Below are 14,230 nucleotides of genomic sequence, written 5' to 3'. Positions count from 1 at the left end.
TATACACAAATACACTATTATACATATATATATACACACACACACACATACACACAAGTGTATATATATATGGAAGAAATTAATATATATAATATTATACATTAAGTACATGTTACAAAAATGAGATTTATTTTTATTTTTCAATTCAGCTGCTGTCCCTTACACAGTCAAAATGGATATATTTGACAGGGTGTCTTGGTCAATAAAAGACTTCAAGAGTTTTTGGAAACTGGTGGGTAAATTAGTATACAATATATATAAAATTAATATATATAATACATGTGTATGTATATTCACATGTATGCACATGGAAGAGATTCATATAGTATATGACCTATATATATAGGTCCCTGGGTGGTACAAAAAATTTGAACTCAAATACCAACCTAAGGGTTGGTGATTTGAACCCGCTCCAGAGGTGCTGCAAAAGGAAGGTCTGGCAGTCTACATTCATGAATATGATAGCCAAGAAAACTATGGTTCTACTCTGTATGGGGTTGCCATAAGTGAGAATCAACTCCACAGCAAAGGTGTGGTGGTTTTAATTAGTTAATTAGACCTTTCAATTCTGAGATCATTTTACATTCACATGTGGCTATAAAATAGAATTCTCAGAGTTCATGCAATATTAAGACATGGTAATATCTTGCAAAAGTATAGAACAATATCATAACCAGGATATTGACATTGATACAATCAAGATACAGAACATACCACACCACAAGGATCCCTCCTGCTGCCTTTTGATACCCATGCCTATCCCTCTAACCCCTGCCAAATGTTGATCTATTTGTTCTCTATTTCTAGAATATTTATCATGTCAAGAATGTCTGTAAATGTTGTTGTTGTTATGTGCTGTCGAGTTGGCACTGACTCATAGCGACCCTTCCTTGGGTTTCTGAGGCAGCATCACTACAGAAGTAGGATTGCCCAACCTTCCTTCCGAGGAGTGCCTGGTGGGTTTGAACCGCCAGACTTCTGGTTAGCAGTCTGTAAATGGAATCTTACAATATGTAATCTTTTGGGCTTGACTTTCTTCACTCAGCATGCTTCTCTGGAGATTCTGCCAGACTGATATGTGTATAAATAGTTTGTTTCCTTTACTACTGAGTAGTATTCAATGGTATGCATGTACCACAGTTTAACTAGTCACATGTTGAAGAATATCTAGATTGTTTTCAGTTGTTGACTATTACACACAAATCTGCTATAAACAGTGAGGACAGGTTTTGATGTGAACACACATCTTTATATCTCTTGGACAAATGTTAGGGAAAAAAACCGCCAAACTCACTGCCATGGGGTCAATTTGACTCATAGCAACCACTTCTTGGGTTTCCGAGGTAGTATCTCTACAGAAGTAGATTGCTCAATCTTCCTTCTGAGGAGTGACACAGTAGTGTAATTGCTGGATCATGGTTGTTGTTAGGTGCTGTCAAGTTGTCTCCGACTCATAGCGACCCTAAGCACAGCAGAATGAAACACTGCTTAGTCCCATGCCAGGTCCTTGATCCTTGCTATACTTAAGCCCATCACCACAGCCACTGTGTCAATCCATCTTGTTGAAGGCCTTTCCCTCTTTTGTCCACCCTCCGCTTTCCCATGCATGACATCCTTCTCCAGCAAACGGTCCCTTCTGACAACATGACCAAAGTAGGTGAGATGAAGTCTGGCCATTCCTGCTTCCAATAAGCATTCTGGCTGCACTTCTTCGAAGGACAGATTTGTTAGTTCTTTTAGCTGTCCGTGGTGCTTTCAGTATTCTTCACCAACACCACAACTCAAAAGCATCCTCTCTTCTTTGGTCTTCATTATTCATTGTCCAGCTCTCTCACATGCATATGAGACAATTGAAAATACCATGGCTTATGTCAGGCACACAGTCCTCAAGAAGACATCTTTGGTCTTCAGCACTTGAAAGAGGTCCTTTGCAGCTGATTTACACAGTGCTACACATCGTCTGATGTCCTGACTGCTGCTTCCATTAGCGTCAATTGTAGAACAAAGCAATTTGAAGTCTTTGACAACTTAATCTTTTCTCCATTTATTGTGATGCTGCTTTTAGGTCCAGTTGTGAGGATTTTTGTTTTCTTTACATTGAGATGTAATCCATACTGCAGACCATATCGTAAATCTTCATCAGTAAGTGCTTCAAGTCATCCTCATTTTCAGCAAGTAAAGTTGTGTCGTCAGTGTGTTGCAGGTTATTAATGATTCTTCCTCCAATCCTGATGCCATGTTCTTCATATAGCCCAGCTTCTTGGATTATTTGCTCAGCATATAGATTGAATAAATATGGCAGAAGGACACAACCCTGACACAATCCATTCCTGATTTTAAACCATGCATTATCCTCTTGTTCTGTTCAAAGGACAGCCTCCTGGTCTATGTAGAGGTTCCTCAAGAGTACAATTAAGAGTTCTGGAATTCCCATTCTTCGCAGTGTTATCCATAAGTTGTTATGATCCACACAATCAAATGCTTTTGCATAGTCAATAAAACACAAGTAAACATCTTTCTGGTATTCTTTGCTTTGAGCCAAGATCCATTTGACATCAGCAATGATATCCCTCATTCCACGTCCTCTTCTGAATCCAGCTTGCGCTTCTGGAAGTTTTCTGTCAATATACTGCTGCAACCAGTTTTTAATTATCTTTAGTAAGATTTTTACTTGAGTGTGATATTAATGATATTGTTTGATAATTTCTACATTCTATGGGATCACCTTTCTTTGGAATGGGTACAAATATGGATCTCTTCAGTCAATACCTGACCAGTAGCTGTCTTCCAATTCTCTTGGCATAACCAAGTGAGTACCTCCAGTATGGCATCCGTTTGTTGAAATATCTCAATGGGTATTCTGTCAATTCCTGGAGCCTTGTTTTTTTGACACTTCTTTCAATGCATCTTCAACTTTTTTCTTTAATATCATTGGTTCTTGATCATATGCCACCTCCTGAAATGAAGGATCATCAACCAATTCTTTTTGGTACAACAACTCTGTGTATTCCTTCCATCTTCTTTTGATGTTTCCTGCATTACTCAATATTTTGCCCATAGAATCTTTCAATATTGCAACTCGAGGCTTGAATTTTATCTTCAGTTCTTTCAGCTTGAGAAATGCTGAGCATGTTCTTCCCTTTTGGTTTTCTAACTCCAGGTCTTTGCACATTTCATTATAATAATTGACTTTGTCTTTGAAATCTTTGGTTAAGCTCTTTTATCTTGCCATTTCTTTCATTTGCTTTGGTTACTCTCCATTCAAGGGCAAGTTTCAGAGTCTTTTCTTACATTCATTTTGTTATTTTCTTTCTTTCCTGTCTTTTTAATGACCTTTTGTTTTCTTCATGGATGATGTTCTTCATGTCATTCCACAATTCCTCTGGTTTTTGGTCATTGGTGTTCAATGCATCAAATCTATTTTTTAGGTGGTCTCTAAATTCAGGAGGGATATATTCCATGTCATATTTTGGGTCTTGTGGACTTGTTTTAATTGTCTTCAACTTCAAGGTGAACTTGCATACAAACAGTTGATGGTCTATTCCACAATCAGCTCCTGGCCTTGTTTTGGCTGAAGATATTGAGCTTCTCCATTGCTTCTTTCCACAGATGTAATTAATCTGATTCCTGTATACTCCATCTGGTGAAGTCCACATGTATAGTCACCATTTGTGTTGTTGAAAAAACACCTTTGAAAAAAGGTATTTGCAATGGATAAGTCATAGGTCTTGCAAAATTCTATCGTACAATCTCCAGTGTTATTTCTGTCACCAAGGCCATACTTTCCAGCTATTGGTGATTCTTCTTTGTTTACAACTTTTGCATTCCAGTCACCAGTGATAATTAACACATCCTGATTGCATGTTTGGTCAATTTCAGACCGTAGAAGTTGATAAAAATCTTCAATTTCCTCATCTTTGGCTTTGGTGGTTGGTGCGTAAATTTGAATAATAGTGCTATTCACTGGTCTTCCTTGTAGGCTTATGGATATTAATTATCCTATCACTGACAGCATTGTACTTCAGGAAAGATCTTGAAACATCCTTTGTGATTCCTCTTCAATTTGTCATTCCTGGCATAGTAGATCATATGATTGTCTGATTCAAAATGGCCAAAACCAGTCCATTTCAGCTCACTAATGCCTAGGATATCATTATTTATGCATTCCATTTCATTTTTTCCATTTCATTTTCCAATTTTCCTAGATTCATACTTCGTACATTCCATGTTCTGATTATTAATGGATGTTTGCAGCTATTTCTCTTCAGTTTGAGTTATGCCACGTCAGCAAATGGAGGTCCTGAAAGCTTTACTTTATTCATATAATTAAGGTTGGTTCTACTCTGATGAGGCAGTTCTTTCCCAGCCGTATTTTGAGTGCCTTCTGACCTAAGGGACTGGTCTTCCACCAATGTATTGGACAACGTTTCTGGGCTATTCATAAAATTGTCCAGTAATGTATCAGACAGTGTTTCTCTGCTATTCATAAGGTTTTCCCTGACCAATTATTTGAAATGTGGATGGCCTCTTCCTTCTTCCAAATCTATCTCAGTCTGGAAGCTGCATTGGAACCTGAACAACATGCGTAACCCTGCTGGCATTTGAAACACAGTGGCACAGCTTCCAGCCTCACAGTTACATGCAAGCCACTACAGTACCACAAACTGACAGACAAGTTCGTCTCCCTCAGCTGTTCGAAACCTCTCTGCCTGGCTTTCCCTCCTTCCTGCCTTGGGGTGGGGGCTGTCTGTCTGTCTCCCCTTACCTTAATCCTGCTGCTGTCCCTGTGGCCCTGGCTTTCCCTCTTTCCTTTGGGTCTAAGAGGCTTTAACCTGAGTAAGGGTGTTGCAACCCACCATAATTCCCTTACAACTGATTGGCTGTTCATGTCAGTTCACATCATGGGGAATGATCACATCATTAATCCACTGAGAATTAAGGCTCAGCCAAATTGACACATATTTTGGAGGAAGCAATTCGATCCATGACACTTGTGTTCTAATTGTATTGTTTGCTTTTTTTACTGTTGAGTTTTGAAAGTTTTTTATACAGTCTAGATACTTGTCTTTTTTCAGATATATAATTTACAAATATTTTCTCCACTTTGTCTTTTCATTCTCTTAACAGGGGTCTTTCACAGGGCTAGCACTTATAATTCTGATGAAGTCCAACATAATTTTTTCTTTTTATGGAATGTGTTTTTGGTATGAAGTCTAAGACTATTTGTCTAGCTCTGCACCCCAAAGTTTACCTCTTCTTTTTTTTCTAAAAGTTTTATAGTTTTTACGGTTTACGTGGAAGTTCATGTTCCATTTTGAGTTGATTTTTCCATAAGGTGTGAGATTTAGGTCATGGTTCAATTTTACATAGGGTGTCTAATTTTCCAGCACTGTTTCTTGAAAAGACTATCTTTCCTTCATGGAATTGCATTTGCACTTTTGTCAAAAATAAGTTGAGAATATTTGTGTGGATCTGTTTCCGGTTCTCTATTCTGTTCTGTTGATCTATTTGTCTGTCCCTCAACACACAGTCTTAATTACTATAGCTATATAATAAGTCTTGGAATTGGTTAGACTATTTCCTCTAAATTTATTTTCTTTTTCAAAATTGTTTTAGCTATTCTAGGTCCTTTGCCTTTCATATATATTTTAGAATAATCTTTTCTATATCTACAAAAAAATCTTGTCAGAATTTTGATAGTAGTTCTATTAAACCTGTTGCAGTGCAGTAAATTATTTGGTATGGTTCTTCTAGCCATGGTCTTTGTGACTCTCACCAGATCACTGGGTGTAACCATGGAAATGTAAAGTGCCTGTGGTCCACCAAGGGGACTGGGTAGCTTGCTAATAATGTAAATAAGGTACATGGCACCCTTGTAGGGGTGGGATTATGCAGACAACCTGTATAGAACCCTAATGTGGGAATTGGTCAGATTTGTCATTCTTCTAAGCTTAAAGTAAGCCCTCCTAGAAGCAGAAAGGGGGATCTCATTACCATCAAGACAGAACAGCCAAGAGTGGAATGTGTCTTCAGACCCAAGATCCTTGTGCTGAGATGGCAGAGAGATGGCAGGGACAGAGGAAGCAGTAGCAGCAGAACTGAGAGATTTGCATGAGACAGAGCAGTGGACTTGCTGACACACGGAGCAAGAAGCTGAGTGCCTTTGGGCAGGAAGCTTGCTGATGCAGTGGGGTACACTAGATCTCCTACTGGCAGAGCTAAAAGAGCTTTGTAGCACTTTCCTGAGCTGGGTAGAGGCGAAGCTGAGAGACCAAGTGCCAAAGAGAGGTTTGCCTGATGGCATGACTGAGTTGAGGCTGTCCTGGTTGAAGAATTATATTGTGAGCACATTTGTGAAACTGAATTGTAATCTATTACTTCCCTAATAAACCCCATAATCGTGAGCATTGTCTGTGAGTCCTGTGTGACCACTGTGTATTATCGAACCCAGTATAGTAGTAGAGAGTGCCATGGGAGGGATGGTTGGTGTCAGAATTGGTAAAAAGGTTGGAGGGTGGTGGCATGTCTGGCCTAGTGGAAATCACTTTGGGCTGTGATGTTGATCCTGTGCTCTCTTTATCTTGTGGAGTTAGAGGAGGTCAGAGAAAGACACCACTTCCATGCCATTTTTTGCACCTTTATATTAATCTGGGGTGGAAGGAAGATGGGGCAATCTACTTCTGTAAAGAATTACTGCCTTGGAAACCCAGTAGGGGTCACTAGGAGTCAGAATTGACTCAATACCAATGGGCTAATATGTTTTTTTGTTTGTTTTGTTTTTGTTGAAGGGCTAATATGTTTTGTTAGATTTGAACCTATTTAATTTTTTTTAATGACTATAAATGGTACTGTATTTTTAATTTTAGTTTACATATGTTCATTGCTAGTATATAGAAAAATAATAGATTTTTTATGTTTATTTTATATCCTGTGAATTTGCTGATCTCACTTATTATTTCTAGGAGGTTTTTTTTTTTCAGCCAATTTTTTTTTATTTGTTCATTTCTTGAAAAATATGGAATGCTTCACGAATTTGCATGTCATCCTTGTACAGGGCCCATGCTAATCTCTGTATCATTCCAATTTTAGTATTTGCACTGTCGAAGTGAATACAGTTTCTAGAAGTTTTATTTTTATATTTCTTGGGATTGTTTTACATAGACAATTATGTAATATGCAAATGAGGATGGTTATATTTCTTCTTTTCTGATATGTATGACTTTTATTTTATTTTCTTGCCTCACTGTATAGGCTAGAACTTCTAGCATTATGCTTAATGATGGTGAGAAAAGACATCCTATACTTGTTTCCAATCTTAGGGGTAAAACATCCATTCTTTAAGTAAGTGTAATGCTAGTTGTATGTTTTTGTAGATACTCTTTATCAGGTAGAGGGAGTTACCCACTATTCCTATTTTTCTGAGAGTTTTAATCAGGAGTGAATGTTAAATTTTTTCAAATGCTTTCTTCTGTATTGAGTAATATGATCATGTGAATTTTCATCTTTAGCCTGTTACAGTGATTACATTGACAGACTTTCAAATATTGAACCATCCTTGCATTCCTGAAATAAATCTCACTTTGTCATGGTATATAATTGTTTTTATATATTGCTGAATTGTATTTGCTAGTATTTTGTTCAAGATTTTTTTTTCATCTATATTCATGGAGGATGTTGATTTGTGGAAGATTTCTTTCTTCTTTGTATTGTCTTGGTTTAGTTTTGGCATTAGTGTAGTACTACCTTCATAAAAAAAAGGACTCTTGGTGGCACTACAGTTAAGTGCTTGGTTGTTAACCAAAAGGTCAGTGGTTTGAGCCTACCTGTGGCTCTGTGGGAGAAAAGTCCTGGCAATTTGCTCTCATAAAGATTACAGTCTAGGAAATCCTATGGGGCAGTTCTGCTCCGTCGTATAGGGTTGCTATGAGATGGAATTGACTTGATAGCACACAACAACAACAATAGTTTCATAAATGTAATGAGCAATGTTCCTTTTTCTTCTATTTTCTGAAAGATATTGAATGGAATTGGTTTTCATTTAAACAGGTGGTAGGATTTTCCAATATAGGCATCTGGGTCTTTCCTCTGCTCCTGTATATTGGAAAAACACTCTTTTAAAAGTGTTTTTAAAATATATATTCAATGCAATATCAAAAATCAAACCCATTATTGTCAAGTTGATTCTGATTTACAGTGACGCTATAGGACAGAGTAGAATTGACCCATTGTATTTCCAAAGCTGTAAAGCTTTATGGATGCAGACTGCTGCATCTTTATCCTGTGGAGTGGATGGCAGGTTTGAATCGCTGACCTTTTGGTTAGCTGCTAAGTGCTTTAACCACTGTGCCACCAAGGTCTTTCTCTATATTACATGATTACTTAATTTTACAGGACAAAAACTGTCTCCTGAATGAAATGCACATTTGAAGTTCTGTCTATAAAACATAAAATTACTATGTACAATTTTGGAATAAAACTTCTTCTTAGCCAAAGCTTCAGTTTCCTTTCACACCTTCTTTGATTGCTTAACAGTAGGCTAAAAATGCAAGCAATATCTGTGTGTGACAACTTTTAGAACAAAGTGTGAATGTTAGCAAGATTGCTTCCATTTCTGGTGCCTAAACATGACTCAGGTTACCCTGGGTCTATTACCTTCTGGCTGTGTGACCCTGGGTCTATTATCTTCTGGCTGTGTGACTGTAAACAAATTATTTACCCCTTCTGAGTCTTGGTTCCCTCATCCTTAGACAGAAATTATCACTGGACAATTGAGCAGACATTTGCTTCACAGAGTTGTTAGGAGCAGAGGAAAACAAAACCAACAAAAACAAAAAGTCTGTGGTTCGAATTCACCAGCTGCTCTGTGGGAGAAAAATGTGGCAATCTGGTTCTGTAAAGATTTACAGCCTTGGCAATCCTATGAGGCAGTTCTACTCTGTCCTATAGGACCGCTATGAGTCAGAATCAACTTGATGGCAGTAGGTTTGATTTTGCTTTTTATTGTAGTCAATTTCAACTCATGGTGATCCAATGTGTTACAGAATAGAACTGAGTTCCATAGGGTTTTCTTGGCTGTCATCTATTACAGAAGTGAATCCCTGGGCCTTTTTTCCACGACACAGCTGGGAGGGTTTGCACAGCCAAGCTTTTGGTTAGCAACCAAGGTCAAACTGCGGACACCACCCAGGGACTCCTGGATGAGCAGACTTAAGTGTTTAACTAACCTAGTTGCTGTTGTTGTTGTTGTTATTATGCCAAAGTGAAAAAACTGACTTCCTTTCATTGTTCCCATTTTTAAGTGAGGGGGAAGAGAGTCACTAGTGACTCTCTTCAGATGTTTATTGGCCTGGATAGCAGGATTTCTCAACTGCAGCACTTGATATTTTGGGCAGGGTAATTTTTTGTGGTGTGGCTGTCATGTGTAGCATGTTTAGCAGCATCCGTTATTTCCGCCTACTACATTGGGATAGTGAAAAAGGTCTCTATTCACAAAAAATAAAATAAAAAATATAATGTCTCCAGACATTGTCAAATGTCCCATGAAGGGCAAAATCACACTCAGTTCAGAACCACTGGCCTATAGTTTTGTGAAGTCTTACTTAAAATATTTTTGAAATTAACACATACTTGTGGGGGAAAAGTTTGGGTGATACTTGTAGTAGAAGTAAAAGCGATATTTTAAATCACAGATGTTACTGCTTCTTGGAGAATGAGACAATTCTTCTCTGGAGGAATTTTTTTTTTTTTTTTGTAAAATGCCTGGACAGGACATTTTATGGGTGAAATGCAGGAGGAGGCCCTTCACCCAGGCTGGTAGATAGAGTCATTGAAAGGAGGAGGAAGTTACATTGCTCTGCATAAGAAATGAAAGGAATTCGTGGGTGGTGATGGAGGAAGAGGGGAAGAGGTGAGGAGAGGAAGGGGTGTGAGAGAAGGGAAGTGGGGCTGAGCTGAGGGTGACATGTGATGATGAGGGGCTGTACAGACATGGGTGGGTGAGAATTCTCCATGGTGGGGTAGTTGGAGGAATTTTAAGTGCTGTGATGAAATGGGTACCTTTCTCTGCTGCCATCACCAATTTACCACGCTTTGGTAAAGCCTGTTACACACAAACACATTGTGTAAATAGTGTGTACGTGCATTTGGAGCAAAATAGACATAGCATGTCATGTGCCATTTAACCATTTTAAGTGCACAATCCAGTGATGTTAATTACATTTTTGCTGTTGCACAATTATCACTAGCTATTTCCAAAAATTTTCCATCATCCAAACAGAAACTCAGTACCCTTAAGCAATGACTCTCCACTCCCACCTCTCCCAGCCATTGGTAACCACTCCTCTGCTTCCCATCTCTATAGACCTGCCCATTCTAGACATTTCATGTAAGTGTGATTGTACAATATTTCCTTATACTTACTTATTACTGCCTCAGCATAATGTTTTGGAGGTTTATTCATCTTGTAGCACGTATCAGGACTTCATTTTTCCTTATGACTGAGTACTATTCCATTGTATGGATATGTCACATTTTGTTTATCCATTCATCTGTTGATAAACACTTGGGTTGTTTCCTTTTGGCTATTGTGAATAGTGCTCCAATGAAGATTGTTGTCCTGTAGAAGGTGTTTTAAGAAACAAACAAACAAAAGGGACTCACAGCAGGGAGAAGAAAAGAGCTGTGGGAGGTGAGACTTCGTGAGACTGAGCATGTAGGGTGAACAGGAAGTGTCAGCACCAGATCTGGAGAGTCGAGGCCTTTGGAATTCATTGCTGTCCTGGGCGAGTATTCCACACCGCACGTTTCCCTCTGGATATGAGAGGATTTTGGTGAGATTTAGGTAAATATCAAAGGATGTAGTGACTTATGCTGCCATCTCTATTTGAAAGCAAACTATAAAGAAGGAAACATATGCCACACCCAGAAAGAGCTAGGTGCTGTATTTCCTTCCAGTATTTTTTTCCTAAGTATATTTTAAATACTTAACCTTGATGTATGTGGTCATTTTTCGTGTTGGCTGCATCAGTTTCCTGAGGGAGTGGAAGCCATTTTCTGTTCCTTTCAATGCCATCATCCTGTGCCAGTGTCAGATAGAGATAAAATTGTTATAAGGGCAGCTGCCTGGCACCTCTGGAGCAGTGGGGTCCTAGGATGACAAAGCTGTCCTGTTCTGACTGTGAAAAGACTGTGTGTGTGTACATGTGCGATGTGTATGCGTGAGGGTGGTGTGTTTTTATATGTATGTGTGTGTGGTAGATGAGTGTGGTATATGTAGATGTGTGGTATGTGTATGTGTGTGGGTGTGGTTTGTGTATGTGTGAATGAGGTGTGCTTTTGTGTTGTGTATGGTGTGTGTGTTTGGTGCATGCAGTGTTGTGTGTGTGGTATACATGTGTGTGTGTTGTGTGTGTATGTGTGTCTGGTGTATGTGTATATGAAGTGTGTGTGTTGTGGTATAAAAATAGTGTGCATGGTGTGTGTATGTGTGTGTGGTATGTGGTGTGTACATGTGTGCTGTATGTGTGCATGGTATGTATTGTATGTTAGGTATGTGGTGTGGTGTAGGTGTACTGTTGTGTTGTCTAAGATGCGATGTATATATGTGTGGAGTGTATATGTGTCTGTATGTGTGTACATGTGTGGTGTATGTGTGTGGTATGGTATTTATGTGTGTGGTTTGTGTACACATGTGTGGTGTGTGTGGTGTAGTGTATGTCCAGTGTGGTGTGTAGTGTGTATGTGTGTGTGTGTGAGTTAGTTTGTTGTTAAGTGCTGTCAAGTAAGCCCTGACTCATAGCGATCCCTCTGGGTTTCCGAGGTGGTGTCACTAAGGAAGTTAGTTAGTAGTCTCTAATTCTCTCACTTTTTGATGCTTGGATCCCCTTACAGGGCTCTCAAGGTCTCTCAGAGAGTTTAGTAAAAAGATCTTTTTATTTTTCACTTGGATTTTTCTCCCTGTGCTTAAACCGAAAAACCAAATCCACTGCCATCAGTTGATTGTGATTCATAGTGACCCCCATTGGGTTTCTGAAGTTGTCACTCTTTACAGGAGTAAATTGCCTTATCTTTCTCCCATGGAGAAGCTGGTGGGTTTGAATTGCCAACATCTGATTAAGAGCCAAACGCCTTACCCACGATACCACCACCAGAGCTCCTTACCCTGTGTCTAGTCCTCATGAACTAGGTCTAATTGTTATTCTGACATGGAGGACCAGAGACTTTGTACTACAGTGAAGCTCTCTACTAGAATTAGTTCTCTCCCTGAGTCTCTACCCACCCTCATGCAAATAGACTGCTTGCGGGGCTGCCCACAGGCCCTCCAGATATGTCTGAATCCTAGGAGGAATTCATCTCAAATTCAAGTTTAAACCATGACAACCCTTTTTCAAGCTTCACTCCCATCCCCCAACTCATGCATGTACAAATACCCATCAGACAGTGGAAAAGAAAATCCCTTTAAAATCAAATCCATAACTTGGTAGTTGTACCCCTTGTTCCTCGCAGAACTATTCACAATAGCCAAAAAGTAGAAACAACCCAAGTGTCTATCAACAGATGGATAAACAAAATATAGTATATTCAGACAATGGAATATTAGCCATAAACAGAAATGAAATTCTGATATATGCTACCATAGTTGGACCTTACAGGGCTGGGAAACCTTATGCTGGATGAAATAAGTCAGACACAATAGGACCAATATTGTATGATCCCATTTACATGAAATATCGAGAATAGGCAAATGCATAAGGACAGAAAATAGATTGGTGGTTACCAGGGACTGGGGGAGGGAAGAACAGGGAGTTACTGCTTAATGGGTACAGAGTTTCTGTTTGAAGTGATGAAAAACTTTTGGAAACAGATAGCGGTAATGCTTGCACAATATGGTGGAAATGAATTGTACACATAAAAGAGGTTGAAATGGCAAATGTTTTATACATGTATTTTACACCAATAAAAATTTACAAAACAAAAACACATAAAGCCAATAATTCCAGAGGTTGTGATGGCCCCAGGTGACATTGTGAGGAAGGAGGGGATACAGGCCACCATTATCTTCAGAATTCATCCCTCCCACCCCATCCAGCCTTCATTCTTATGGCCACAGCTATACTGCCAGCTAGCTGCATTTGTTTTTCAAAGATGTGTACAAGGAGATTTGGAATCCTAAAGACTAAAATAGTCTTCAAGATCAAAGAGGTGAAGTTTAAAAATGGATAGAATTGTAAGGTCGGTACCTGGACAGGCATACCACAAAATTAGATGATGAGGGAAAGCAGACCACTTATAAACTTCTAAGGCAACCCTTGTGAGGATCTTCCATATTTTGGCAGGAGTCAAAGGAACTAAGAGAAATTTACAAATCATTTATGTGCTGCTAAAAGATAGCAGCTGAATTATTTGAAGTCTGAGCTCTGTTGGACTTTCTTTAGGCCAGAAACCGCCTTAACCTGGTTAAAGGTGGAGGGTTACCTGCTGGTGAGTCAAGATCTTGGAATCCAGCCTGGGAACCCCCTGCTTCTCTCTTTCACTGGGTAGAGTTGGAGGAGAGAGGCCAGTGGAACCTAATCAGATGCATGCTGTCATCTGGAAATGGTTAAAGTCCTAAGGACAGATAGAAACCATGTTGATAGCATTGATTGGTTCCTTATTTCTGAGTTGGGCCTGCTTCATTGTTTAAGATTCCTCTCTAATTTGTTGGGATTTTCTTTTCGGCATTGTAAAACGCAAACTTATTTGGCTGGATGAGAAGAGAACCTTTTAAACTGGGCTTTGAAGTCTGCAGCTTTGTAATGTGTAAGCCATCTGAACGCCTCTGCTCTCCTGCCAGCTCTACCCAACCCACAGCCTCAGATTATCATATCAAAGGGTTGGGGGCGTCCTGCTCCGACTGTAGTCAAGGCTTGGCCCACTTTTAAGATGTAAGGAGACACAGAGCCTCTAACATACCCCTGCTCTTGGGGTGGTACGGTCATCCATTTCACCTTTAATTCCATTTCCTCTCCTCTTCCGGATGTGCACTTTTGACAATTAGAAACACATACCACACACACACACACACACACACACAGACACTGCAACCTTTATTCTGAAAGAAGAGTAAAGGGATCAGAAATTTAAAAAAAAAAAGAAAAAAGAAAAAAGGAAAGGCAAGATTTTTAGGGAGATAAAGCCTTTTTTCCCCTCTCATTCCTCTCTAAAATCTAAACAACCCCCACAGATAAATACA

At 39.1% G+C, this 14,230-nt stretch overlaps 1 non-coding gene across 1 annotated transcript; it reads right to left on the bottom strand.

Moving 5' to 3' along the window:
• Positions 1–7,009: 7,009 nt before the first annotated feature.
• LOC122151156 lies at positions 7,010–7,113 on the bottom strand. The gene has a single exon (XR_006164010.1). It is a non-coding gene; the product is annotated as a U6 spliceosomal RNA (small nuclear RNA).
• Positions 7,114–14,230: the final 7,117 nt, after the last annotated feature.

The sequence above is a fragment of the Orycteropus afer genome, unplaced genomic scaffold (genome assembly GCF_000298275.1).
Source record: "Orycteropus afer afer isolate SDZICR_OR568_19922 unplaced genomic scaffold, OryAfe1.0 scaffold00012, whole genome shotgun sequence".
In the NCBI taxonomy this organism is placed as follows: domain Eukaryota; kingdom Metazoa; phylum Chordata; class Mammalia; order Tubulidentata; family Orycteropodidae; genus Orycteropus; species Orycteropus afer.
The sequence above is the reverse complement of the archived record's forward strand: the minus strand, read 5'-3'. Positions and strand labels throughout refer to the sequence as shown.